Source organism: Oncorhynchus nerka, linkage group LG8 (genome assembly GCF_034236695.1).
Source record: "Oncorhynchus nerka isolate Pitt River linkage group LG8, Oner_Uvic_2.0, whole genome shotgun sequence".
Lineage (NCBI taxonomy): Eukaryota > Metazoa > Chordata > Actinopteri > Salmoniformes > Salmonidae > Oncorhynchus > Oncorhynchus nerka.
This window is the reverse complement of record NC_088403.1, coordinates 4525585-4531584: the sequence shown is the minus strand read 5'-3', so window position 1 is coordinate 4531584 and position 6000 is coordinate 4525585. Positions and strand designations below refer to the sequence as shown.

Below are 6000 nucleotides of genomic sequence, written 5' to 3'. Positions count from 1 at the left end.
CTGAAATATTTGATTAAAGTAAAGTAATAAATGAGTTGATAAGTGATAAGCTGTAATGGTAAATCACTAGCATCATGGGACTTTATTCATTGTTTTATTCTTTGTTACAGAAGTCCAAATCACATAAGCATAGTGCATTTAATGTTTTTTTAATTATCCAAACCGAAAATCGTGATTATTTTTTAAATATAAACTAACCAGGAAACAGAAGCACAATAGTAATCAGTCAGAACTACTAGTAGTAAGTGTGTCAGAACGGTGTGTAAGTTGTACTAATCACTCAGAACTACTGGTGGGGTAAGTGTGTGTGTGTCAGTAGTGCAGTAGACACACTAATCACTCAGAACTACTGGTGGGGGTAAGCAGAACTGTGTGTAAGTTGACTATAGTAATCACTCAGAACTACTGTGGGGTAAGTGTGGTGTGTGTGTGTCAGAACTGTAGTAAGTTGACTACACTAATCACTCAGAACTACTGGTGGGGTAGTGTGTGTGTGTCAGAACTGTGTGTAAGTTGACTACACTAATCACTCAGAACTACTGGTGGGGTAAGTGTGTGTGTGTCAGAACTGTGTGTAAGTTGACTACACTAATCACTCAGAACTACTGGTGGGGTAAGTGTGTGTGTGTCAGAACTGTGTGTAAGTTGACTACACTAATCACTCAGAACTACTGGTGGGGTAGTGTGTGTGTGTCAGAACTGTGTGTAAGTTGACTACACTAATCACCAGAACTACTGGTGGGGTAGTGTGTGTGTGTCAGAACAGTTGTTGACTACACTAATCACTCAGAACTACTGGTGGGGTAAGTGTGTGTGTGTCAGAACTGTGTGTAAGTTGACTACACTAATCACTCAGAACTAGTAAGTGTGTGTGTGTCAGAACGGTGTGTAAGTTGACTACACTAATCACTCAGAACTACTGGTGGGGTAAGTGTGTGTGTGTCAGAACTGTGTGTAAGTTGACTACACTAATCACTCAGAACTACTTGGGGTAAGTGTGTGTGTGTCAGAACAGTTGACTCACTAATCACTCAGAACTACTGGTGGGGTAAGTGTGTGTGTGTGTCAGAACTGTGTGTAAGTTGACTACACTAATCACTCAGAACTACTGGTGGGGTAAGTGTGTAGGTGTGTCAGAACGGTGTGTAAGTTGACTACACTAATCACTCAGAACTACTGGTGGGGTAATTTGTGTGTGTGTCAGAACGGTGTGTAAGTTGACTACACTAATCACTCAGAACTACTGTAAGTGTGTGTGTGTGTCAGAAGTAAAGTGACTACACTAAACTCAGGAACTATGGTTTAAGTGTGTGTGTGTCAGAACTGTGTGTAATGACTACACTAATCACTCAGAACTACTGGTGGGGTCATGTGTCAGAACTGTTTCTTTTGACTACACTAATCACTCAGAACTACTGGTTGTGACTGTGTGTCAGAACTGAAAATGACTACATAATCATTCAGAACTACTTGGGGTAACATAAAAGAACGCCTGTCAGAACTGTGTGTGTTTGTGTAATTGACTACACTAATCACTCAGAACTACTGGTGGGGTAAGTGTGTGTGTGTCAGAACTGTGTGTAAGTTGACTACACTAATCACTCAGAACTACTGGTGGGGTAAGTGTGTGTGTGTCAGAACTGTGTGTAAGTTGACTACACTAATCACTCAGAACTACTGGTGGGGTAAGTGTGTGTGTGTCAGAACTGTGTGTAAGTTGACTACACTAATCACTCAGAACTACTGGTGGGGTAATGTGTGTGTGTCAGAACTGTGTGTAAGTTGACTACACTAATCACTCAGAACTACTGGTGGGGTAAGTGTGTGTGTGTCAGAACTGTGTGTAAGTTGACTACACTAATCACTCAGAACTACTGGTGGGGTAAGTGTGTGTGTGTCAGAACTGTGTGTAAGTTGACTACACTAATCACTCAGAACTACTGGTGGGGTAAGTGTGTGTGTGTCAGAACGGTGTGTAAGTTGACTACACTAATCACTCAGAACTACTGGTGGGGTAAGTGTGTGTGTGTCAGAACGGTGTGTAAGTTGACTACACTAATCACTCAGAACTACTGGTGGGGTAAGTGTGTGTGTGTCAGAACTGTGTGTAAGTTGACTACACTAATCACTCAGAACTACTGGTGGGGTAAGTGTGTGTGTGTCAGAACTGTGTGTAAGTTGACTACACTAATCACTCAGAACTACTGGTGGGGTAAGTGTGTGTGTGTCAGAACTGTGTGTAAGTTGACTACACTAATCACTCAGAACTACTGGTGGGGTAAGTGTGTGTGTGTCAGAACTGTGTGTAAGTTGACTACACTAATCACTCAGAACTACTGGTGGGGTAAGTGTGTGTGTGTCAGAACTGTGTGTAAGTTGACTACACTAATCACTCAGAACTACTGGTGGGGTAAGTGTGTGTGTGTGTCAGAACTGTGTGTAAGTTGACTACACTAATCACTCAGAACTACTGGTGGGGTAAGTGTGTGTGTGTCAGAACTGTGTGTAAGTTGACTACACTAATCACTCAGAACTACTGGTGGGGTAAGTGTGTGTGTGTCAGAACTGTGTGTAAGTTGACTACACTAATCACTCAGAACTACTGGTGGGGTAAGTGTGTGTGTGTCAGAACTGTGTGTAAGTTGACTACACTAATCACTCAGAACTACTGGTGGGGTAAGTGTGTGTGTGTCAGAACGGTGTGTAAGTTGACTACACTAATCACTCAGAACTACTGGTGGGGTAAGTGTGTGTGTGTCAGAACTGTGTGTAAGTTGACTACACTAATCACTCAGAACTACTGGTGGGGTAAGTGTGTGTGTGTCAGAACTGTGTGTAAGTTGACTACACTAATCACTCAGAACTACTGGTGGGGTAAGTGTGTGTGTGTGTCAGAACTGTGTGTAAGTTGACTACACTAATCACTCAGAACTACTGGTGGGGTAAGTGTGTGTGTGTGTCAGAACTGTGTGTAAGTTGACTACACTAATCACTCAGAACTACTGGTGGGGTAAGTGTGTGTGTGTGTCAGAACTGTGTGTAAGTTGACTACACTAATCACTCAGAACTACTGGTGGGGTAAGTGTGTGTGTGTGTCAGAACTGTGTGTAAGTTGACTACACTAATCACTCAGAACTACTGGTGGGGTAAGTGTGTGTGTGTGTCAGAACTGTGTGTAAGTTGACTACACTAATCACTCAGAACTACTGGTGGGGTAAGTGTGTGTGTGTCAGAACGGTGTGTAAGTTGACTACACTAATCACTCAGAACTACTGGTGGGGTAAGTGTGTGTGTGTGTCAGAACTGTGTGTAAGTTGACTACACTAATCACTCAGAACTACTGGTGGGGTAAGTGTGTGTGTGTCAGAACTGTGTGTAAGTTGACTACACTAATCACTCAGAACTACTGGTGGGGTAAGTGTGTGTGTGTCAGAACTGTGTGTAAGTTGACTACACTAATCACTCAGAACTACTGGTGGGGTAAGTGTGTGTGTGTCAGAACTGTGTGTAAGTTGACTACACTAATCACTCAGAACTACTGGTGGGGTAAGTGTGTGTGTGTCAGAACTGTGTGTAAGTTGACTACACTAATCACTCAGAACTACTGGTGGGGTAAGTGTGTGTGTGTCAGAACTGTGTGTAAGTTGACTACACTAATCACTCAGAACTACTGGTGGGGTAAGTGTGTGTGTGTCAGAACTGTGTGTAAGTTGACTACACTAATCACTCAGAACTACTGGTGGGGTAAGTGTGTGTGTGTCAGAACGGTGTGTAAGTTGACTACACTAATCACTCAGAACTACTGGTGGGGTAAGTGTGTGTGTGTCAGAACTGTGTGTAAGTTGACTACACTAATCACTCAGAACTACTGGTGGGGTAAGTGTGTGTGTGTCAGAACTGTGTGTAAGTTGACTACACTAATCACTCAGAACTACTGGTGGGGTAAGTGTGTGTGTGTCAGAACGGTGTGTAAGTTGACTACACTAATCACTCAGAACTACTGGTGGGGTAAGTGTGTGTGTGTCAGAACTGTGTGTAAGTTGACTACACTAATCACTCAGAACTACTGGTGGGGTAAGTGTGTGTGTGTCAGAACGGTGTGTAAGTTGACTACACTAATCACTCAGAACTACTGGTGGGGTAAGTGTGTGTGTGTCAGAACGGTGTGTAAGTTGACTACACTAATCACTCAGAACTACTGGTGGGGTAAGTGTGTGTGTGTCAGAACGGTGTGTAAGTTGACTACACTAATCACTCAGAACTACTGGTGGGGTAAGTGTGTGTGTGTCAGAACTGTGTGTAAGTTGACTACACTAATCACTCAGAACTACTGGTGGGGTAAGTGTGTGTGTGTCAGAACGGTGTGTAAGTTGACTACACTAATCACTCAGAACTACTGGTGGGGTAAGTGTGTGTGTGTCAGAACTGTGTGTAAGTTGACTACACAAACAATTTGGAATTTTAAACACATGAACGTTTCTTAAAAAAAGAAGAAGTGATGTAGTCAGTCCAGTCTGTCCTCAACTCTTAGCCAAGAGAGACTGACAGGCGTAGTATTGATAATAGCCCTCTGATTACACTGCCGCTCTGTTCTGGACCAGCTGCCGTTTTTTTAGGACCTTCTTTGCAGCACCTGACCATATGACTGGGCAATAATCAAGATGAGATAAAACTAGAGGCTGCAGGACTTGCTTTGTGGAGTGTGGTGTCAAAAAAGCTGAGCATCTCTTTATTACAGACATCATCTTTACAACCATTGAATCTATATGTTTTGACCATGACAGTTTACAATCCAAGGTAACACCATGTTACCTCCGGTGGCTAGCTAGCTAGCTAGCTAAAATTGGCCCATTCCTAAATTTGCCATGGATGGAGATAGGGATTTGGACTTGTGATGTTACTTAATTCTCCATTCTGGCAATGATTATAACGGCAATTCTGATCCATGTCACGACCTGACCTTAGAGAGACTTTTTATGTCTCTGTTTTGGTTTGGTCGGGGTGTGATTTGGGTGGGCATTCTATGTTCTGTTTTCTATGTTTTTGTATTTCTATGTTTTGGCCGGGTATGGTTCTCAATCAGGGACAGCTGTCTATCGTTTTCTCCGATTGGGAATCATACTTAGGCAGCCTTTTTCCCTTGTTGTGATTGTGGGAAGTTGTCTTTGTTAGGGGCACTATAGTCCTTGTAAGCGTCACGGTCGTGTTTGCTATTTCTTGTTTTGTTGGTGACGTTTTACAAAATAAAATAAAATGTACGCCCACCACGCTGCACCGCGGGTCTTCCTTGAACGACGGCCGTGACAAGCCAACCGTAAATCCATACATTGTGCCCCTGGCCTGAGAGGGTGGAAGTTCAACGTGTAGCTAGATGTAGCTGGCTAATGTTAACTAGCTGGCCTGGCGCATCGTTGCCCATGAAAGGAAATTAGGCGAGCGAGCATTTTATCCAGATAGCCAGGGACAACAAACAACTAAAAGCGTGTCCCGTGTGACAAGAGTCATAGACCGTTTAGGCAACATGAAAGAGGAGGATGGCATTGCTGGCGTGTCTCTACAAGTACGGTGAGTCAACATGTTTTTTTTCTACTTGCAAGCACACACACACACACACACAGAGAAATCAGTACCATGGACAACCACGTCATATTTAGCTTACATTGATTAGACTAAATCGTTTTCTGGTATCTTTTAGTTGTCTTGATTAGACTAAAGCAGGTGGTTAGATGATGTTTGAATGTTGACGTTGAAATGACTCTGGAATAGCGGAGGCAGCTCCTGTTGTCTCTGTATTAGACTAAGCAGAGGTGGTTAGATGATGTTGTAATGTTGACGTTGAAATGACTCTGAATAGTGGAGGCAGCTCCTGTTGTCTCTGTATTAGACTAAGCAGAGGTGGTTAGATGTTGTAATGTTGACGTTGAAATGACTCTGGAATAGTGGAGGCAGCTCCTGTTGTCTCTGTATTAGACTAAGCAGAGGTGGTTAGATGATGTTGTA

The 6000-nt window shown here is 43.0% G+C and overlaps 1 pseudogene; it reads right to left on the bottom strand.

The window, feature by feature from the left end:
* Positions 1-6000, bottom strand: part of LOC135573019 (wnt inhibitory factor 1-like) — a 79175-nt pseudogene that overhangs the window by 7860 nt on the left and 65315 nt on the right.